Here is a 23,147-nt window from a genome sequence, read left to right as displayed (position 1 = left end):
TTCTGCATCATTGAGAGGACTTAGGAAATGTAAACTTTGGGGTTTTATTTTTTCCTCAGAAATTTAATTTGTAACAAAAAATAACCAATGAAGGCTGTTTCACAGAATCTGTTACTAGAAAAACTTACTTTCACCAGGAGAGTATATTCTCTGTTACTGGTTTGTTGTTCTCATAATTTTAAGTATTTATAAAGGGCTCATTTTAAGGGTTAGTTAAGTTATATGGGGGGAAAACATTTCACTAGCAAGTAAGTTCCCAGGGGAACAGTAACAGCAAGAAAACCCTGTTATGGTAATAGAAAGGTTTGTAGTTATATGAGTCTATATGGGAGTCTTATGCAAGCCCCTACTCTGATAAATCACTGAGATATTAGATTATACGGAAAAAGATGAAGATGCTCAGCTGACTGAGTTTTCAGCTACATCAGTAGTTAAGTCAGTGCTAAGAAATTATACAGATGTTTTAGTGATTTAAAGGAGTAGAATAAAAATGCACTTCTTTCTAAATGGCATGCCAGTTTAATGAATATTACTGAGAATGGTTGTAAGAAAACAGTAGGTAACAAAGTAAATTCTATTCACTCAGCTTTAACACTGTAATTAAAATACAAATGCTATTTATGGAAAAATCTGTTGTTAAAAAACAATTACAGTAGCTTGTTTTATTCTGTTCTTTCATTGAAAGACAATAAAAAATGCTACTATATTTTTCTGTTTTCAACTAAAATGCTATTGAATTTTCATACATGATCATTTTGCTCTTTTACTTTCTTCCATCTGTGTCTTTCACCTTTAAGTTTTAAAGAGCTATTTTTTCCAGAAATAATTGGGTCATTTTTAATTTGCTGTCAGCAATTTGTTAGTCAGAGTAAAGCTTACTCTAGTTTCAGCCATGGATTTGTGAAAGCTTCCAGTATTAACTGCTGCAAATAGCTTTTGTGGCAGCACACTGCTCTCCTCCCCAGCCCAGCTCGCTGGACATCCATGTTCTCTGTTATTTAAATGAAGGTGGAACATCCAGCCCTGAGATGTTGCATTCTTGTTATACTAGGTTTTTTTCTGAGCATAGTATTCAAAGAATAGACAAAACCATGCCAAAATAGTGATGATTATTAGTATATCCTAAACTGCAGATGTATTTTATATTATAAATCCTTATTTTCACGAGTTTAATAATGCATATTAGAATAGTCATATTAGAAGGGTTTCATATTTTCAAATGGATACACTTCAAAGTAAGTTCTACACAAACACAACGTTGTAATTAGCTAACATGTCACTGCTGTGAATTTTGTTCATTTGTTTTTCCATTGCCTTGATAATTATTGTGGTGAGATGATCTCCTTATTTACTGACATTCTGTAGGATCACACCAGTAATTCACCTGAAATGACTGTCTGCAGTCTTACAGGATCTTACTGCTGAGGCTTTTCGAATGCTAATGTAGGTCATAATTAATCAATAGTGATTGTGCAAAACATAAAACATTTATATGATCTTCATAGCTGGCATCTAAATTCTCCACAAGAGAGAGCCTGAAATAGTAGCAGAGCTTGTCCTTGTATCTCTCTGTTGTAGGCTTGTCCTGTTTGATGTTCTGGTGTGCTTGCCCTAAATAGTCTCCAAGGTGAGTTGTTTGTATGTCATTTCAAGTGAATATAGCTTTCCATACTCCTGTAGCACATAAAGGAATAGACTACTGGGAGAAATTCCGAATAGCATACAGCAAAATATGAAACGTTATTCTTTTCTGCTAGTCTTACAGAAGCAGCACATTAATCTATCAATTAATATTATTTCTTGAAATACTATTTTGAGTAGTTAATAAAGAAAAAGCTTTATGTGCCTATTCAAAGACTAATGGTTTGCTTCCTGTGTGAATCACAGTCTTAAGCTTCTTCTAATGTTAAGAACAAGCACATTCTTTTCTCATCTGTTTATGTTTTGTCTTTATACCTTCATTAGGATGAGAGTTTATAGCTTACATTCTCTGTTCTAACATTTTTACTACTATGTTTTTGCTTGATAGGCATTATGGTAGACTTTCCAACAGAAATAGGACTTAAAACTGGCAATTTACTTAAAGTAACTGGCTACTGTGTCCTGATTCTCCAGTGCCTAAGTCAGTATATGTTTAAACTCTGGTATATTGCCATAACTTTTTTTCCTTCTGACTGCATATTTGCACAGTACCCAGCACACTAGGAATCTGATCTTAATTAAATCTCAGGACTGACTGAAAAAAGTGAGTATTTATTATCTGGGAAAACTATGAAAGGGAAGGATCTGGGATCCAATAAACACAGGTAAAATGAAGTAAGAAATTCCCTTCTCACTCTTGTCCACTCAGAAATCCACCCACCAACAACTAGAGGAGCAGTTAAAAAATTAATTTAGGTTCTTAATTCTTCAGATGCACATGGGAGACTGAGTGGTTGTCAAATTCATTAGTGTTCTTTTAAGTCAGCACTGACGCAATATTGTGTTTACAAAAAGTGATCTATGCAATTAATTTGTAATTCTTCCTTAGGAGTGCGTAAAAAAGTGAAATCACATGAAGCTGAGGGAAAGCTTTGGTATACCATGAACATTATGTTGCATTATATTGTATAAAGGTAATAATCTAAAACTGTATGGATGCCAGGAAGTACAACTCTGCAATTGCAAAACCTGAAGATGAAGCTGATTCTGTTACCTAAGTTGTTGTTTTTTCCAAAAAATAGAGCTAATAATTTTTTCATACCCTAGTTTAAATTTTGCTTTATTGTTTTGAGTGATACATTTTGATGTTCACCTTTAGGAAAAAGAGATTTCTGACTGACATTATTAAGGATTTTGTTAAGAAGTACTGGAGGTATTGGAGGTGACCAAAGTTAAACATGGTAGGTTTTACTGAAATTACTAACTATAATAGATGCCTGACTCCCATGAAAGTTGCTGGAAATTAGGTGCTTACTCATTTAGGTGCTTTTATAATCTCCATTAGGTGTTTTTGTGCACCTTTAGACATGTAAATACTGCATCTGCTGGTCTAAACAAGGAACTGTATGCACTGGCAACATATGCAATGACTGAAGCCAGGTATGCTTTGTCAGGTCAGTGGGCTTTGTTCATTTATGCCTCTGTCTGAAGATAGTCCAGGTGTAATCAGTTTGGTTGCCAGCTGACAAAAAAAAAAATCAAGTGAGAAATTATACTTCAGGAGGACAAATGTATTTTGAAGACGAGGAGGCAAAAACTAAAATCACTTCCATATGACACAAAGCTATAAGTGTGTGATGTATCTGGGTTAGTTTCATATATAACAATAGCTGATGCTAAACACTTGGCCAAAAAACCAGAAAATTGGAACCACACAATACAGAGCTCTTCTGTTTGACAGCGGTTCCATAATACAATAGAACTTATTATTTGTAAGCTTGTCTGGTTTTCAGTAAAAGACTGAGAACAGTTTGATCTGTCTTGATACATCAAACAATATGGTGCAGGTGGTTTAAAAACAAAACAGTTAATCAAGCAAAATTCTACTTAAACTACCTTATGATTCATTAACCAGTCTATGCACACTGTCAGTTGTGCCTTTCTGAGCAATTATTTATAGAATATTTAAGTAGCCTGGACAGCATGTGGAACTGCTAAGAATAATACTGTATTATGAATTACTTCTTCAGTTTGTTTTAGTTCAGTATGGACAGACAACACGACAGTGAGTCAAGAAAACTTTTTTTCTTTAATGCAATGCAGTATAACATTTATACTGGAAGGTAAGTTTTGCCTCAAGTAATGTTTTTTCATGTTAAAATATTCCTGAAATAAACTATGAAATGGTGTGAGAAACAGAATTACTTATTTAATCTTATTTAATTGTATTTCTACTTCTTTTTACATATCATAAGTTTTTTACTATCATAAACTTTAGAAGTTGCACTTCTGTCAGTAAGGGTCACTACTGAGTTCTTACCTGCATGATTCCAATTCAAGCACAAAACACCAACTTGGAAACACCAACAGACAATATGATGGAGAAGTTCCGTAGTGCACTGAATACTAGTTGAATTTTTTAGGGAAATCAAAGAAACGTATGGAGTACTGTTGCTTCGCGTATCTGGCTCTCAGGCCAGCCCAGCATTCGGCTGAGCCACTCTGCTAGCTCTGATACGCCCAACAGTACCTTTGCGTGGGTCTTGGCTCCGCAGTACCTTTGCCTTGGCTGTCACGGCCGTGGTTCGAAAGAGGGGACACTCTTTAAGGCTTAGGAAGAAGGTTTTATTCGGGGATCACAGGAGCAGTCCCTGGTTCCAGGCCTGTGCCTCTGGGGAGTGACCCCTGGCCTCGTTTGCAGGGGGTTTTTGTTCCCCAGAAATCTCAGGGGTGGGCACAAGTTACAAGACCAATGAAACAAAGCCAGGTGGGTAAGGCCAAATGCAATACACAACATCAACAAATCAGGTAAATTGGGATGGGGTCCTGGGAGATACACCAATCACTGTCCGACACCTCTCTGAGAAGGTTTCAGGCCTGGGAGATGATGGGCGGGGAGGGGAGATGCATTGAGATGAGGGAGAAAGACAATGGGATGACCTAAACTCTGGGCAGAGAATTAGGTTGCCTTGGAAACTCTTAGCAACTTCTGATAAGAACATTCCAAGCCAAGAACTTTACCTGGCTGGGGTTAAAGTCCAAATCACATCAAACCTACAACTAAAAAACCTATGAAACAATTTCAGCACCCCCACAGAGTACAAGGGAGCTGAGAGATGTCAAATATATCAGGAATTTCAAGAACTGGACAAGCTTGACAGGCTGTAAATTAAGGGAAAGGAATTGGAAAAATTAGAAAGGCAAAAAAAAAAGAAAAAAAGGGGGGGGAAGAGTGATAATGCAGTTAGGGACATGAAGTATTTATAAAGTTTATTATATACTACCTGGAGCAAAGACAGTTGAGTAACTTTTCTTGTGCTGCACTTTGGAAAGTGGAATGACAAGGAGATGGACGTGAAGCTGGTGGCATCAGAGGTGACATCTGGTTTGAGGACTGTGACCTCAGTAGTTGCATTTAGACTGCTGAGTAATGCTTTTGGGTGTCCTGGTTGCTTGTTCATCAGTGTGCCTGGAAACCAGGGTGGAAATGGTAAGAGAAAGAAAATGAGGGAAGGTCACTGTGTACAGTTAGATATTCTGGCTAACTTGAGACATGAGCTGGGACTGAGTATCTGTACTGAGTCTGGGTCAGATGGAACTAACTTCCTTCATCACAGCTCATACGCTGCTGATTTAGGTTAGTGACTAAAACGGTGGTAACACACCAGGGTTTTACCTATTGCAGAGCAGCACCTGCATAACAAAAAGGCCTTTTCTAACTTTGCCCATAGCAAGTAGGCTGGGGGTAGGTGTGCAAAAGCTTGGGAGGGAACGGAGCTAAGACAAGTGACCCAAATTGACCAAAAGGCTGTTCTGTGACTTAGAATGTCATGCTAAATGATAAAACCTGCAGGCTGGTCTTTCCGAAGTAGTTGTTGTTTGGAGGCTATTTGAGCACTGGGATGCTGGTGGGAGGGCCTTTGTTCCACTTGCGTATTTTTGTCCTATTTTTTTGCTTTCCTTTTTAAATTGGCTTTGTCTCAACCCAAGAGTTTTTCTTTCTTCTATGATTCAAATTCTCCCCTGCATGCTTGGAGGTGGTGTGAATGGGTGGCTGGTGGGCACTTAATTTTTGGCCAGGGTCAACCCACCACAGTATCTGAAACTTCAGTGTCCTTTTGAATCCTACTGTTCAGAGATGGTCAGAAAGCTGCCAACTAGAAATGAAGCAGTAGTGTCGGTTTATCTATAGTTGAAAGAAGAATATTTGATTCAAAAATTTAAAACAAAAAAAGTAATATTAATATAAATGTTTTACAGGAACTGATTATTTCAATGCCCATTTGGGGGTTTTGGACATTTTTATGGCATTGTGGTATTACTTTTCAAGTAAGTAAAATTATCTGTATCACTTAATATTCCATTGCAGGTTCCCAGTAAACAGTTGTTTTTATGATACATTACTTCACACCTTTTAACCCTGATCATCTAATATTTATGAACCTCAGGAAATCCATAGAAAACTATGAAGACTTTTTATCTGCCTACATCAGTGTTTTGGGTTTTTTCAGTAGTATTTTTGAAGTAATGGCTTAAAGACTGATTGAGCCATTGGTCATGACATTTTGCTCATCACTTGGGGACTATCTCAATGAGTACAAACTTTTGGTACTCAGGTAGTCAACCAATACTGAAGTTGTATCTGCTTATTTACTTTCTTTTTTGAGTCTTGAGAGAAATATTAGTATCTATCATACATCATGTCTTTCAGAATGTCTTGTTAAGGTGCAAACTAAAAGACTCTAAAACTGTGACTCACCTACACCTTTATATAGGCACTACAGACTAGTTTCCTCTCCTGTTAAGTGACAGGCACTTCCATATAGTTAAGAAAGTAGTGACTCAAAGACAAATGAAAGTTATTTAAAATGCTATCTTTGCTACAGCCTGGTTGTCCTGGAATTAGTTGGTTATTAATACATTTATGTTCATAGATTTATATGCATATAATATGTGTGAAAGTTAACAATAGAAGATGCAGATTGAAAAAATATGTGGGCCTGGCACTCTTTCCTCTACCAAGGCAGAATTAACTATTTGTTAATTTGTTTGTCTGAACTAATTATAAAATCTCAAATGTGTTGCAATCTATCTCATTCTTGATGAAAACCTGGTTTCACTGTTGTGGGTTTCCTGTTTCCAAATAAGTGCAACTCTAAAAACTTGCTGTCTAAATGTGTTGCCCAACTGGACAGCAAGAATTTCAAGCTTAAAATACAAATCATTCCCACTCTTAAATGACACTTTGTTGTAATTTACTATAATTTGACTGCTTTATGTGTGCACCTATTCATGGTTTGGGTATAGATTCTGACGAAGAAGCTTCCTGGAAAGTGGATGATAAAGGCATGATGATGAACTTGTCCTTCGTTCTAAATGCAAACACCAATTTTCAAGGGAGCTAATTAAAATCTTTATCTGCTCCCTCACTGCAAGAGAGCTCTGCCTGGTCGTGTGTGATAAGTTCATGCTGATAGAGATTTCTAATTTGATTGGGGTTTTTTTTTCCTGATTTTATGAGTACAGCTCTTTTTTTTTTTTTTTATGTTCATAAGTCTTTGCCAGAGGAAATGGCAATCTTCCCCTTAAACGTTGCAGTTGGGAAACAATGCTTGGCAAGTGGATTTTGATTTTTTTTTTTCCTTTGTGTATGTGAGAAAAATGGCAACTCAGCTCATCAAAGCTGTTTGTGAAGAAAAATACTTCTTTCCAACCCAATTGGCTAATGAATGATTGTTTTGAGGAGAGCTGAGTCTGAGGTAGCATACAAGATTTTGATAAACTGTGAACTTCTATTACCAGAGTTTTGTGAAGATTGTTTTGTCATCTTAAAAAGGACATGCTAAGTTTTCTAGATATAGAGTGTATATAGATATAGAGGGGCATACTGTACATCAGCTTGATTCTGGCAAAGAACATTAAATGACTAATCTGGCATTACAAGTTGTCAGCTGGTCACGTTAGTTGACTTTAATAATTGCTAGTTGAGCAAGTCCAGAGACAGACTGGAAGACAGAACATCAAAAACTTGTCCTTCCTTTGTCAACTTGTTGACTGTATGTCCTTAAGTTAGTCTCACTTGTGGCATGAAAAAATCCATTCTTCCTTCTGCAGAGAGTTCTATATGAGATACTTTGATATCTTTCATAAATTAAAGGTTATACTTTTAGTTTAAGCTGGAAATTGTTTTTAGTAGCAAGTAAATGAATTGATCAGTGTGGAATTAGAGGTCATGAAATTAGTGTGGTACCAGAGGTCAGAGTGAGAGTTTGAGGGTAGGAGTTAGGACAATAAAGGGAAATAATTTTTTTTTAATCTGTAGTGAACTATTGATTCTTACTTTTAATTGCATGCTTCAGCATTCATGTGGAAGAAAAATGTTTACAGCAAAGCAAGATATCTGTCACAGTCCGCTTTTGCTGTAGTAAAAAAAATAATGTTTATGATCAATGAAGCAAAGGCAGAAAGAATATTACTAAGTAGCATCTATACCTAAGTGAAATGGAAGCTGGAGTGTGATATTTACACAAAATTTCAAATGGGAACCAATAAAGTAGGGTGCTAGTTGAAATAATCTTTTTGTTTTCTTGTCATTTAAGTGCAGATCGAAGTGTGTATTTGCCCATATGTATTGTGGGCTGGTTTTGATTAGGAAGTAGAGAAATGGGCCAGAATTTCCTTCACTAATATTGTATCATTTTAATAGATAAACAAGAACTGCAGTGCAAATTCTTCTGGAAGAAAACATCCCCAAAAACAAGGTTAAAAAATATCCTGAAATAAGAGAGACCAGAAAATGCATATAAGCTTGAATACTGACATGTGGGACAGGCGCATTTTTTTGGAATGGTGACAACTCAAAGATGTTGGGCACATATCACCAAGGTCTTTTTTTTATGTGTCTAGCTGTGTGCTACCATATGGATACCTAAAACAACACACAGGGAAAGAAAAAATTTGCAAGTTGCAGTTACCAGATCAGACAGTTCTAAGTCTGTGTTCACATGACTCTGTACTATAGTCACTTTGTGTTCTGCTCTTGCTTTACCAGATAAAATGAAGCATAGTTCCTCCTATTGTCCTGTTGGATTCTGTGCTTACACTTGTCTGTCTTACACTTGTCTATGACACGTAAGGAAAGAAAATTTATGTAGCAGTTATTATTATTTAATTTTTCTCCTTCACCATTCTGAATAACAGGAGCCACTACTAATGAAATTAAGATCATGGACATACCCAGTTTAAGCCATACAAATTTGTTCAGTACAAGTGGTCTCACAGTGCTAAGAACCAGTGGGTGATGCACATGTGTCATGCAGTGGTTTTGACTAATTCCTGGAAAATGAAGACATCAATTTCCTTGCCTTTGCTTAGGCAGAAATATAAAAAAAAATCAGATCACGTAGTTGAAATGGAAGAATGGTTCCAAAAATTCAGACCAGGGATGCTCTTAGCCTTGGATCTACATTGTTAAGTATCTTATCTCCAATAAGCCACAGCAGATTTTCAGAGAAGAGAAGAATATGGTAAGAATACATAACACATCTCTAGAAAATTCCCATCTCCCAACTGTTTTCAGCTCAAGAGATTCCTTAAACCTGGTTTGATATCACCAGCTCTCAATGAATCTTTTTTCTAAATTCATGTTAAGTTTCCCCATACAGCTTTTTAAAATTTTCTTGTACCCCTTAATATATTTCTGGCAGTTTCATAGATCTTTCACTTGTTGGGCAGAGAAGCACTTTCTTCTGTTTGTTTAACGCTTTGCTCCAGCTTCTTTTAATGTTACTAGTTTTCCTATATGTGTTATGCCAAACCTAAAATGATACAGAGTTTGAGTCCTCTGTCCTGATGAAAATTATTGCAGAAGATTAGAGAAACCCAACTTTGCAACTGAACTTATTTACAAACAGCTTTACAGAAGGATAGTATAATTTTTAAGGCACAAAGAGGACAGAAATTGTCTGATGATACTTTTCCTCGCAAAACCATGCATGCCTGCTCTATATGGATGATAAAAGGCACTATGATCAAGTAGCTTTTGTTTTTTGGTTCTGTGGTAGGTACTCATACTTAACACAAGTTATCCTAGAAAGCTACAAGGATAGTGATATAAGCTGGATTTTGTGGATAGTTTGAATAACAGCCAGTGTTTAGAAGATGAGGGGAAGATCTGATAAAAGTAATACAGGCTAGAATGATGTCTGTATTCACTTCTTATTTAAATCATTTATCATGTAACAAAGACTTCATAACATTGCTTGGGTTGAAGCTTAAAATTCGTGCTTTGGTGTAATTAACAACCATTTGCAGTAAAATAAAGAGATTGTCCAAATCTCTGCATATGTCGCCTGATAAATTTAGGTCAAGGCTGACTGAAAGATCTTGCTGGTCCAGATTGTTAAAGACTTCTGTGATTTTTTTCAGAGTGGGGAATATGCTTCAGAATGGAAGGGATTGTTTTTGTTTAGTACTAGAGATAAAAAATACCATCAGAAGCCCCTGAAAAAAAAATAAAAATTACTACTGTCTTCCAAAAATAAAAGAAGTTTGCAGTTCTTGGAGTTTTGGTCCTTCTTTTTTTTTTCTTGCCTGAATAATGATGATCCATGGAATTAGTCTCTTTCTATGTTTCTAAATATTGTGAACTTTTAAAAAAGAGAGACCAGTGCACACAGTGGAGAGATACATTTTTAAAACTAACTGAAGGGATTAAAGAATGTGTGAATTTTGTACCTCAACAGTTTGTGTTGGTAATAAAAGTATTTTGCATTACTAGATTTTGTTATGAGCACTGAATATTGGGAGCATGTCATAGTCAAATATGTGATAGGTGGGCCACAGCTGTAGCATTATCATCAGCAGTGGAACAGACTACTATACTTATTGACAGCAACAGAAAAAAACAACTAAATAGTTTTCTTCTGAATGTTGGTTAAAATTACTTTGTTGAGAAGATACCTTTATATTGCAATCTGAGGTAATGCTGTGCTTCCTTCCAAAATATCACATAAAGTTTTCTAGTGAAAAAAATAAAAATCTGTCAGAACATACACATCTGAAGGCATTTAATCCTAATCATTTGTGGTAGAGGTGGCAGCAGGATGACATTGTAAATTTGCTCAGTTTTACACTTTTACTCTCTGAATCTGCTTGTTCTTTATAACGTAACTGCAGACAAGCCCTTAAGTTTGCAGATGTAAATAGCCACTGTCAGAATGTGTTTTGTGCAGACCAGAGCTATACCTTCACCTGAATACCTCTCAAGGTGAAGCTGCCTGCTTACCCTCATTGTAGCTCATGTTACAGAAATGAATGGTTAATCTTTTCTGTGGACAGATTTGTTTTTTTCCCTGAAGCAATGGGAGCAAACTGAATGCATCTTCATCTTCCAGTGTTTCTGGTAGCATCCTTTATAAGTTGGTCATTGATCTTTCTTGATAAGAAAACCTTTTCCCATCATCTTTTAATACTTGCTGCCTCCTTTCTCTCTCATGATGTTCATACTTTCTCTCCCCATGATGTTCATACTACTGAGGAGGTGTCTGAGAACCAGGCTTTTGATAGAGAAGAACTGATCCATTAAAAATATACCACTAGCTTAAGTATCTTTTTATGCAATTAAAGCAAGACACAGCAAAACAAAACAACTCCTAGTCCCAACTTCCATTTTGTTTGGGTTTTGTATCTCCATAGACGACACATAAAGGTTTTCCACAGACAGTATTAGTATTCTGGCAAGCTCTCACTTGTCATCTGTAGATCACCAAAATGCTGACAGATGCACTGTTTTACAGAAATGCAAAAATTGTATTTGTGTTTCTGTATGTATCCTGCAAAACCCCAAACCATTCAGATCTCTCCTTGCTGTTCCAGCTCACTCAAGCCATCTGCTTGGTTTTCCTGCTGCATTTGGTCTCATTAGTCATGTTCACATGTACTTCAGGCTGCTTAATTTCATTATGCAAAGTATTATGCACTGTTCATCCAATAAGTGAGAGAGGTTCCTTCTGCTCCCTAAGGGGACTTGTAAAAAGAAATTTTAAGTCTCTAAGAAAACCTAAAAAATCTTCTTGAAACGTGGTTCATGCTTCATTGTTACCTATATTAAAACATACTAAAACTGTATAGATTTATCAGTCTTTTCCTGACTCCCAAATGTTAACTCCTCTCTCCTTAGAAATATTTGCATCTAGCTAGGATTTTTCAACTCAGTTAAGATCTCAGCAAAAAACTACATGTCATATTTGAAAGTTTCCTTTTTGTCAGATTTAGGTTTTCTGCCTAGGAGTGAGATTGCCAGTTCTGACAGAATGTGTTTGTGGCCATCCCTGTGAATATTGCCTAGAATTAGCAGAATCATAAGCCTTTTGAAAAGGAAAAAAATTCACAGAGGGAAGAGGGATCTGTTAATGAAACAAAGATGAAAAATCTCCATTTGCAGTCATTGCTAAGTGTGCTCTGGCTTCTCAAAACTCCAGAGGCTGACTACAGTAAACTCTAGCGTCCCTATTACCCAACAGACTTTGTGTTGCGAGATGAAAAAGATCTAAAAAGAGTTTCCCATAAGATGGCTTTTGGTACTCCTTCTATGTGTTTTCCAAGATAGAACTCTGCCAGGACCCCAGTGGACAGAAGAGTATCAGAAAACTGGACAGCCTGGAGCTGAGGAGGAAATGGCTGAGGCTTGATGGGCAAAGCCAGTCAATTAATAGTCAACTTGGATAATGAGAAAGGGCATAAAAATTGGAAATGGAATGGGAAACTGGGACTGACTAGACAAAAAGAGTCAGAATTGGCAGGGAGCTCTAGAGAAGACAGATTTAATAAGGAATTGGATATCTGGACAGCACATGTAGAGCTGCCAACATAACTGCCAGTAGTATCAGCCAGTAATCCTAGCTCGAGAGAACTGGGGATGGTTGAGAAATGAGCCAGGAAGGCAGGAAAATGGAATTAATTGTCTTGGATATATGGGAATGTACAATATATGCTACATGCTCTGAAGAAAAAAAAAAAAAAAAGAAGGAGATGGAGAGGAAATAAAGATCCATTATTCAGTGTATAAAATTAGTGGATTTTTTTAATCTTAAAAAATTCATCATGAAAAGAATTATTTTATTTTAAGAATCTGCTCTATAAGGTATTTGAATTCTAGAGCATTCGCAGAATAGAGGGTAAACCCCTTAAATTCCTTAAAAAAACAACCTAGGCACTGAATAAGCATAGCTCCCCACAAAAGAATTGTGACTGAGAGACTGTCATAAAGCCTCAGAAATCGTCTGAATTAAACTTTGACTGCTTGACATTGCAGTGATGTTCTTTTATTAATGTTGTGGTTTGCATCTAATGAGTTTAATTTCACTTTGTTGTTTTGATAAATAAAGATATTCTATCCAGACAGCCACAAGCTACAAAATAATTGTTGACTGTGAAAGTCAGAACATTTTTAACCAGCTTTTCCTGATAGTTATTTCATTAAACTCTAAGTCCTGGAGTAATTTAAAGACTTTAGTCTTTCTTTCCTTTTCTGATGGAAAAATAACATTATGTGGAGCTGTAAATTCTTGTACCTCCAGACTTTGATGACTTTAAATTCAGTGGAATGCATCTTGCTGTTATGGACTTATTCTAAAAATTAGAAGAAAAATAATAGGTATATACATTTACAGAAAATTCCATCTTCTTTACAGTATTGATTTCTTTGTACTTAACTAGTGAAAAATGAAAGCTTCCAAAGTATTTAAAATAATTTTAATGTAATTTTGATTTAATTCAGTGCTTTGATTGTTTTAAAAAATATCTTTATTTGCAATATTACAGTTTTAAATATTGTCAAGTCCAACAAAATTAAATACTGGTAGTACTTCCTCCTAAGGATAATAATCAAAAGTGCTACATGTAAGATCTGGGGACTGAGGACAGGCTTTATAGGGTGTGATTCAGGTACTGGACAAGGATTCAAGGCATTTCAGACTGAGAAGGATCCTTGAACCAGACTGGTGTGACTTTCAGAATATTGTTTAATATTTATGTACCTTAGCTTTCATCTGTAGAACAAATAAATTGATACAGCTTTACTCATATCCTTTACTGTCTAAGGGATTTGATTTATAAAAATCTTAAATATGCCTAACAGCCTTGTTCAAACAACTTCCAGCACAGTGAGCATTCAGTCTTAACTGGAGCTTCTAGTTGTAGCTGTGGGGAAAAAGTCACGTGAATTCCTTTAATTTACCAGAATAGGAGACTCTGGAAAAAGCAAATAGAGGAGCAGACAAGGGGAAAAAAATCTAATATAATCTGAATAGTTCTAGGAAATTGTTGTGTCTAAGATTGAATTGACTGATGTCACTTTTCCCCCTAAATGCAAACTGTTATGAAGTTGTCTGTGTATAGAAGTTAAAAATGTTCAAGAATAAATCCATGTCTTTCCAATATCCTGTGAATTCACTGAGCATGCTAAGTTAAGGAATCTTGTGGCTTACAGCAGTAGAAAAGCATGATGTGAGATCATTACAATTCACTTTATTTGGCTTATGATGAAATCTACAGGAATATATAACATTGGAGCACACTGAGAAAACAGTCCAAATCAGTCCATGATGAAGAAATCTTGTCCACATATTTTTCTTCTGCGTCTCTTAACAGTCTGATTAAATCTCATGATAATCAGCTACCGGCAATCAGCTGAAAGGCAGTGAACAAACCAAGTCCATTTAAAGGAGGTTTTCAGCTGCAGTTGTTCGTGGGCAAAGTTGGAAAATACAGCACTATAGGTACTGGCAGTGTTTACATGGAATGTCTTTCTTTTAAAGGGAGAAAAGGGATATTTTACTGAACTGTGAAGAAGAACTTTCATTCAAGATTACCCTGTGAACACTGCATTGATGCCAATCATATAAGGTATTTGAAAAAAAAACAAGATTCTGTTATCTTCTACAACCTATTAAATGCTTTAATCCATGGCACTTTCCAAGAATTAAAATGGAGATAGTAAAGAAATTAAAGAAGTCATTTTTTCTGATGCAAAGTTTGTTAGATTAATGAACATGCAATTTTGTGGTAATACATGATATTTCATTCTGAGATTAAAAATTAAAAAATCCAGTTGATTTGCATTTCTTATTCAGATAGTAGTTGTATTCTTTGCCTTCTCTCTCCATCAATTTGTGTTTTATCAAATCCCAAGCTGTCATGGTTCATTATCCATAGATGATCTTGAGCAGCCTTGCATCACAAAAAAATATGCTGTGGCATCTGCCATTGTGCACCACTAAACAGATCATTTCTGAGTAAGGCTTGTCTTTGATTAGTACATTCAGTAGTGTGTATCCTTATATTTTTGCCTGTGAGTAGTATCTTATGCAATGCAGCTGCATGTATTAAGATACTGTGATTTTTCAGGTTGCAGATAGAATGTCTGCTGTGCCTTTTTAGCTGATGAGTTCTGTTTGAGTTAATGCTTGTACACCTCAGTCTCCACCAGGCAGTCCCATTGCTTCGGTAGTCATTTCATAAAATTCACTACCAGTGATGTAGAGAGCAGAGTGAAATTAGGAGATGTGATTATAGTATCAGGCTTGCATTCTAGACCATTTTCTGATTTTAGGAGGCAAAAATTAAATTCACGTCACAATTGTATTAACAGCGCAATAACATCCAAATATAAATATATTTATTAAGGAAGTCCTTATTTCCTGCAAGGTGCTTACATTCATAAAGAGACTCCTCATTTTGGAAAGACAGGAGTTAGACTCAATGATCCTGATGAGTCCCTTCCAATTCAGCATATTCTATGATTTTATAAAAAATATTTAATCTTCTAATTCCCCCAAATCTGTTCCTGTTCCACCAAAACTTGCAAATAAATTTTGATTGAAGTAGTAGTGTGCTCATCACAGTGATAAAATTAATTTTCATCTCTGTTCACTATCATGCATATCTCACTTACAGGCAGTATCTTCTGAGAGTATGAAATACTGTCTTACGAATGTGTCTGGGAATAAGTCACTAATGTTATAACTCAAACTAATTTAAATGAAAGCAAATGTTTTGGGATTCGAAAGTTGAATTTTCATTTGAACAATAGCTTCAAGGACTTGAATGCACATTTGACTGTCTTGTGCCCTGAAGAGTATTGCTACTAAAGAGATTATCCACACAGACCCGTGAGCTACAATAAGGTTCTCAGGAATGTGAAATAGAATAAAGTTGTCTGTAAGGTAAATATGAAGTGGAAAAGCAAATTAAAGCAAAAATGGATATGAATGAATCTAGAAGAGTTTTTTTAAAAAATCTATACCAGTAACCTAAGGTTGTGACAAAACCTGAGGGTCTCATGCACAAATCTGAACTAGAAATGCTTCTTAATTTGTCATCTGAGTCAGAGAATTTGTTGGGTAGGTGTCCTAGAGTGTTGATGTCTATATAATATACTACAAATTGGGTTAAAGGGGTTACTCTAATAAGCAGAGTCAGTAGGAAATGCCTTCTGAGACTTTTTGAGTATTAGGAAGTGTTTAGTGAAATAGAAAAAAATTGGAAATTTTTAAGTGTTACAAGGAGTCTTCCTACTTAAAGACGCCATGATACTGGCTTTAAGCGTTTCAGATGCAATTTCTCTTTAATACTACTTTTCATTTAGAAATATTTCTGGTGTGTTGATTTTGGTGGTATTTTTCACTTTGGAGGTATTTTTTTCCTTGATAGTAACAGGGATGAAAGCAATTCTTCTCTCACAGGAACTATTACTTCCAGTGTAGTTGCTGTGAACATTTTAAAAAGGCAGAATGGCGCTCAGGCCACCTAAGGGAATCTCCACAGAGCACAAAGACTGAAAATAGTACAGATCCAGAATCAGGAGGTCCCAGACCAAGCAGTCTCAATGGTCTGACCCATTTAAATTCAAGATACATGGTAGCTGATAGCAAAATTCTCATGAGTTCTTTCCCGTTTTCCTGCCCTAGAAGTGTTTTGTTTCTGGCCCATTTGTGAAAAACAAGGAACCCTGCAATGCTGGGACTGTGCAAGAAATAAGGACTAAGTTACTGTTGAAATGAACACCAAAATTATAGGCAAACAAAGGTTGATAGTAAACTGTAAACCTGCTTCTAAAAATAGAAATATTTTAAATATTTCCTATTACTATGTTTTTTACCTCCTTTTTTTCTGAACTAACTCTTCACTTAATTTCTCTCTTGAGACCAAACTTTCCACTGATAAAGTCCTTAGGCTGTAGATTGATACATCTTGCTTCCTTTAATCATCAGCATCTTAAAGGTAAACCATTAAGCAACAGTTAAAATAGAATGTTACATAGATCTATTGTGTGCATCCATTAAAAATAGAGAGAACAATAAATGCAAAAATTACTTTAATCAATGTGTTGAAATTTATTAAGCTCTTTATAACCTCGTTAGCTGGAAGTAAATTTAACTATTTTATATTGGCAACATAGGCTGCAATGAGATTTGTGGGCTTGGAGGACTCAGATTGAATCAGGTATACCAAAGACTTCATTGGTGAAAATAAAATTTCACGAAGTAACACAGTCAAGTTCAGATCTTATTCTTCCTGAAAGAAAGAGAATAAAACTGCTGGTGCAAAACCAGGCCTCATTCTTCCCACAGCGCTGCACTTACTGTGTGTTACAGTCTAAACCAGCAGCAATTATATATAAGCTGTTAAACAACATGAGAACAATCAAACATTTGGCTCACTGAGCCAGAGGTGGTACTTGGAACTCTTGCTGTTTATTCCAGTCAATCTCAGCATCAGTAATGGTCAGAAACCAGATGCTAATTCTCCTTCATATGTTTATGTGGCAGGGGAACATGCCTTTCCTCTCCTTTTTGGCCAGCAAAAAAGAAACTAAAACTATGTGGGAAAATAATGGTTTTATGGGGAAAGTATGCACCTACAAGTGCACACCGTATCTGGGAAGAGAACTGTGGTTTTTAGATGGCTGGATAAAAGCCCCATTAGATTACTGAAGGACAAAGCCAAGATGCTGGGAAAATTCAGAATGGTTTTGAATTGACAGGTTGGTGAGAGTTGTAACAGTGGGGTTCCAAAGGGCTCTATCCTGGGCCCAGTTTTCTTCAATGTCTTCATTAATGACTTGGACACAAATGAATGCTAAATAAGTTTGCTGACAACACTAAATTAGGGAGAGCTGTCAGCTCTCTTGAGAGCAGAGAGGCCCTACAGAGGGACCTTGACCCACTGTATGAAGTTCAACAAGAGCAAGTGCTGGATTCTGTACCTGGGATGGGGCAACCCTGAATGTACAGACAGACTGGGGAATGAGATGCTGGAGAGCAGTGCCATGGAAAGGGACCTAGGGGTCCTGGCTGATGGCAAAATGAGTCAGCAGTGCCCTGGCAGCCAGGAGGGCCAACCCTGTCCTGGGGGGCATCAGGGACAGCATCACCAGCAAGGCAAAGGAGGGGATTGTCCTTGTCCCCTCTGCTCTGCACTGGGGTCTTGAGTGCTGGGGGCAGGTTTGGGTGGCACAATCTAAAAAAGATATTAAGCTCTTAGAGGGCTTCCAGAGGATGGTAAAGGGTCCAGAGGGGAGACTGTATGAGGAACAGCTGAGGTCACTCGTTTTGTTCAGCCTGGAGTAGACTGAGGGAGGGCCTCAGTCTCCAGGGTTTTCAATATCCTCATGAGGGAGAAGAGCAGCAGGTACCAATCTCTTCACTGTCGTGACCAGTGACAGGACCCAAGTGAATGCCTGAAGTTGTGTTGAGGGAGGTTTAGGCTGGATATCTGCAAATATCTTTTCAGACAGAGGGTGGTTGGGCACAGATTCCCCAGAAGAAGTGGTCACTTCACCAAGCCTGACAGAGTTCAAGAAGTGTTTGGACAATGCTTTTTAGGCACTTGGTGGAATTCTTGGGGCCAGGAGTTGGACCCTTCCAACTCAAGTTGGGTGCTTTCCAATTTGGCATATTCTATGTTTCTATGAGTCAATTATTGCAAGATTTTAGGAGGAAGAAAAAGATCCCAGGTGTAGGGCAAAATAAATGGATAAGTGGGTAGGGTATTCTTTCATGGAAAGAATTATGTTACAGATTACTGCAGGAGGTCATGCACATTTGTTAAGTGATTGACCTTGTCACAAAGAGGATACCAGATTAGTAGACCATAAATTTAGATTGGTTCAGAAAATCCTCCGGTCCTGTCACAGGTTTGGGCAAACAATGTTGAAAAAATTTTGTGACGAATTGGCTCAGAAAAACCCAGCACGATATTTCTTACTATCTTTACATCTGAATAAATCAGGATGGACATTTTAAGAAACCCCAGTGTGAAGCAAAGGGAACAGCTATGATCCAAGTCTCATAAGCATAGTTATTTTCTGAGGTACTTTGAAATCATGAGCCTGAAGCACACCAAGGGTATAGTTTCATGATAGCATGTTTGCTGGAAGTGATGATCTTATGCTCCCTTTTTGTTCCAGTGCTAAAAATGAACAGTAGTTTTCAGCCAGATAAGCCTTATTGCTGCCTCACAAGAAAATAGTGCAATGATGTGCGTGTGAAAAGTAGGGCAGGATCTCTTCTCTTCTGGCAGTACCAAAGCCTTGAGTCAGTTTAAGCAGCTTTGGAAACCACTCCAGAACTTTGAGCCTTCACAGAAGGTGGCTGGGGGCATCAGGTGGTGGAACCAGCATGTGCTTTCTGTGTAGCAAGTATTGCTCACCTCACTATTAGCAAGGGTGCTTAGCGTTGTAATGAATAATGAACTTTGGTCACTTTTATATAATCCACTACCTAAATTTATAAGATTCAGTTTCCAAGTTTGATTCCCAAGAGCAGTAGGCTGACCTCAGCTGGCTGCCAGGCTCCCACCCAGCTCCTCTCTCACTCCCTGTGTCTCGAGATGAGGGCAGCGACATCACTTGCCTTAATGGACAAAACAGGCTCGTCTTGACGAATATTAACTTAATTTATTGCTGATTGAAATAGACTGGTATGGTGAGAAACAAGGACAAAACCTAGAACACCTTCTACCCTTGTTCCTCTCAAATTCACTTCTTTATTCCCAGCCCTCTTGGTTGACCCCACAGAGCAGTGCAAGGAGATGGGAAGTCCAGTTTGTGGCCAGTTTGTTACAGCTGATACCCATCACTCCTTATTCCTCACCCGTTTCTCCTCCAACATGGGGACTTCCCAAGGCTGCAGGGGAACCCGCATGATTATGGTCCCCACTATGGGCTGCAGGGGCTCTTCCTCCCCCTCCTTCTCTCACTTGCTGTTTCTCACACTTCCTCCTCTCACTTCTCACTGCTGGGCAGTGGTTTTGTGCCATCTTAAATCCATTCCCCAGAGGTATTCCCAGGGTGTTTGTCCCCACCTCAGTTGTGGGGCTCAGCTGTGCCCTACATTGGGTGCAGTGAGGAACCTGGTGTGTGACCAGCCCTGGGCAGACCTTTCCTCTCCTCCCTGTGCCCTTCAGCCTCTGCTGCAAGCACCAGGACAGTGGTGCCCCAGACACCAGAGTGTCTCTCAAACAGTTTGAGCAGCCAGTGAAAGGAAAGGTCGTTTTCTCAGGATAGTCTGGGAGACTTTAGGATCTTTTTTTCCTAACCTCATCTTACAGCAAGTGAGCAGGTTTTGTGTGTAACCCTTTGTATGTGGCATTGAAAAGAAGAAATATTAAAATACATTCCTTCCCTTAAAATATTAAAAAATATTTGCCTTCTGTATCACTGTGAATCCAAATTTTTTGTCCTGTATATGCAAAACATGGCAGAGAACAGACCCAGCCCATGCTGGGGCAGAGTCCCAGTGGGCGTCCAGGTCTTCAGTTGGAGTCAGGCAGACCTGCTGTGCCCCTTGTAGTGCTTGCCTCTGCTTTTGGGGCTTCCTGATCTTTGCACCCTTGGTTAGGGCACTGTGCTGGGATAAATACATCCTCTGCTGTCCTCCCAGTTTGGTAAACTGGGTGAATACAGATTTCCTCTTTATTATCTCTGAATTCTGTCCATTGTGTCAGAATGGTGGTGGCCAACCAGATCGATACTTTGTCCTTTGCAGTATGACAAACTGCTTGGAGCTGTTGGCACAAACAACAGGTTTGTTTTGTTCTCACATTAAAAGAAGATGTGATATGAAACCTTGTATATTTAAAAAATACAAATTCTTATCTGTGTCTGACAGATCTCATCCCTGTGAGAGGTCCAAATTTTGTGATTCTCTGTAAAATTTAATTATCTGGCACTTTCCAACAACAGCTTGTCTACTACTGACATGTAGAATTTCATTTTGTTCAAACATCTTTTGTGTGTGTCTTCTTGATATTGATAGCAGTGACTTGTGGTAATGCTTATCTCTTTTTGATTCTGAAAATGTAATAAAGAAGAAAAATACAAAGTAATAGCTACATACATTAGTTAGGCAGACATCCATCAAATCTTCGTATCAGACATAGCTCTTCAGATATCTCAAGAAACAGAGGCTATAAAAGCAGCTGTAGCATGGCAGACGTGCCCACAAAACCAAATAAATCATTGCCCAAACAGGGAACGAACCAAGACAGACCGTTCTTGTTCATTGATGAGTTTCTTTGTTCCCTTTTCCAGTTAGTTTTCTGAACAAATTGTTACTTACTAATTAGGATTAGTAATAGCAGTAATTGATTCATAATTGGTCTCTTCATAGCTACCATAATTGAACTCTTCAACATATGTGAATCTTGGTCCATTCCCCAAATTCTGAGGGATGTAAGTAAGGTAGGAAGTCACTGAAAAATGGAAAAATAGTCTTAATAGCATGTTGTATACTGATAAGATTAGTCATTTAGAAAAAAGCATGGAATCACAAGCACATAGGACATCATCTCATCAGTAAAAGAAATCCATCATTGAAGAACTAGGAATATAAATACGTGCAACTATAGCCATAACTCTTACTTTGTCGTTTCTAGTTTAAATGACTGAAAATAGTGGATATGTAAACATACTTATATGCATGACTTTGCTCTGTGCTTGCAGATAATAAAATGGACAGATGTGCATATTGGGAGTGTTTGGGATATATTGTAGAAAGACAGGAAAATGTGATGGTATTGTTCAGTATCTGCAGAGGTCTATTTGTACAATGTTTGTCTGCAAGACACTATTTTTTTACATATATTTCTTGATTGGATATTGCTGTATTTGCACAGTGATTCTGTAATGAGGCTTTGGCTTTGTAAACCTTGGTCTGAGCAGCCAGATTCAGTGCTGACTGAAGACTGAATGCAGAAGCCTGTATGTTTCCTTGGCAGGGTATCTGATTTGATGAGAAGTACAGTGGCAGTCTGCTTTATATTGTGGGAAAATTAAAAGTATTTTTAGCTTTCTGATAGGCTGTAAATAAGCTTTGATAGCAGTAAACAAGTTTCAGAACAGAAGTGTGTGCACAGTATAGCCTGCTTCTCAGGAGAGGCACAGATAGAAGCCAAGATTTCCTGAGCTCGTCATATAATTCTTTAAAAGCTTGTATTAAAGAAAAAGCAAGGTGGAAAAGCTGTGTGAGAACCATACCCCTGATGATCAAAACACAAGTGAGGAAGATACATACTGGCTGATGAGGGATTTTATATTATCCCTAGGCAGAGAAACTCAAATTGAGTAGCTAAGGCTGTTGTATTTCAGTTCCCAGACCAGATCCTGCTAGTGTGGTGGCTTTCAAGTCAGCTGTTATAGATTGTCAACATGGAACCTTCTGAGGAAAGCAAATGAGGCTGTGCAGCTAGTACTAAAATAAATAGCTCTAAAACAAACAGCTGTCACTCTTCACATACCCTGTACCAGGTCCAAGAGAGAACACGTCATGCACTGCCCAGTGCTTCTTTCATGTATGCATGCATGAGGATGGATAGGTGGATCAGTTATGGAAAGTGTAAACACAGCCAGCAGGTGGGACAATCAAGGACGTCAGGTATATTGGCTTTTGTAAATAAGATTTAAAGTCTACTGGAATAGTACTAAAAAAGTTACAGAGGGAGCAGGTGGAAATAGGAGAGAGTGCTTCCATCTTGTCACCCTTTACCTCTCTGTGTTAGGAACAAATGGCTGAAGTGAAATGGGATCTCTTTCCATTTTGCAACCCTGAATGCCATTTAAAAAAGTGATGTTATTGTGGAGAAATGACCCACATACAGGTAGAGAATGCAGCTCTACTTTTCAGGGACAGAGGAAGAAATGCATGACAGCACTTGGACATCCTTAGAATATGTGATTCATTTTGACAGGGAAGATGCAAGCTAGCTTTAGTGAATTTTGTGAAAGAGAGCTGTTGCTATTTTTATGTGACATCAGAAATCTAACCTTTATCAGTTAGAATTTCCTTGTACTGCAGCAAATGACAACAGTTAAATAAGATTGACAAATTGTTTCAGCACAAACTGGTTATATGTGAAGGGCGTTGGCTGCAAAATTTCATTCCACTGCTGCAAAACTGTATGTAATGCATATGCAAGGGTAGGCTGGACATACTTGTAAACTCAAA

The 23,147-nt window shown here is 37.5% G+C and overlaps 1 protein-coding gene across 7 annotated transcripts in view; it reads left to right on the top strand.

Annotated features, from left to right (window-relative positions):
* The window catches only part of SYT1 (synaptotagmin 1), a 345,379-nt gene that overhangs the window by 75,070 nt on the left and 247,162 nt on the right, over window positions 1-23,147 (top strand). For 5 of the 7 annotated variants that reach the window (XM_083859065.1, XM_083859070.1, XM_083859064.1 and 2 more), the window contains exon 2: window positions 14,460-14,547. The exons of 1 other annotated variant lie outside the window; for it this stretch is intronic. The gene's annotated coding sequence lies outside the window, so the exon portion shown is untranslated. The remainder of the gene's footprint in view (window positions 1-14,459; window positions 14,548-23,147) is intronic. One more of the 7 variants, XM_083859068.1, reaches the window with a different exon arrangement.

Source organism: Zosterops lateralis (genome assembly GCF_965231275.1).
Source record: "Zosterops lateralis genome assembly, chromosome: 4".
NCBI classification, from domain to species: Eukaryota; Metazoa; Chordata; class Aves; order Passeriformes; family Zosteropidae; genus Zosterops; species Zosterops lateralis.
The sequence above is the reverse complement of the archived record's forward strand: the minus strand, read 5'-3'. Positions and strand labels throughout refer to the sequence as shown.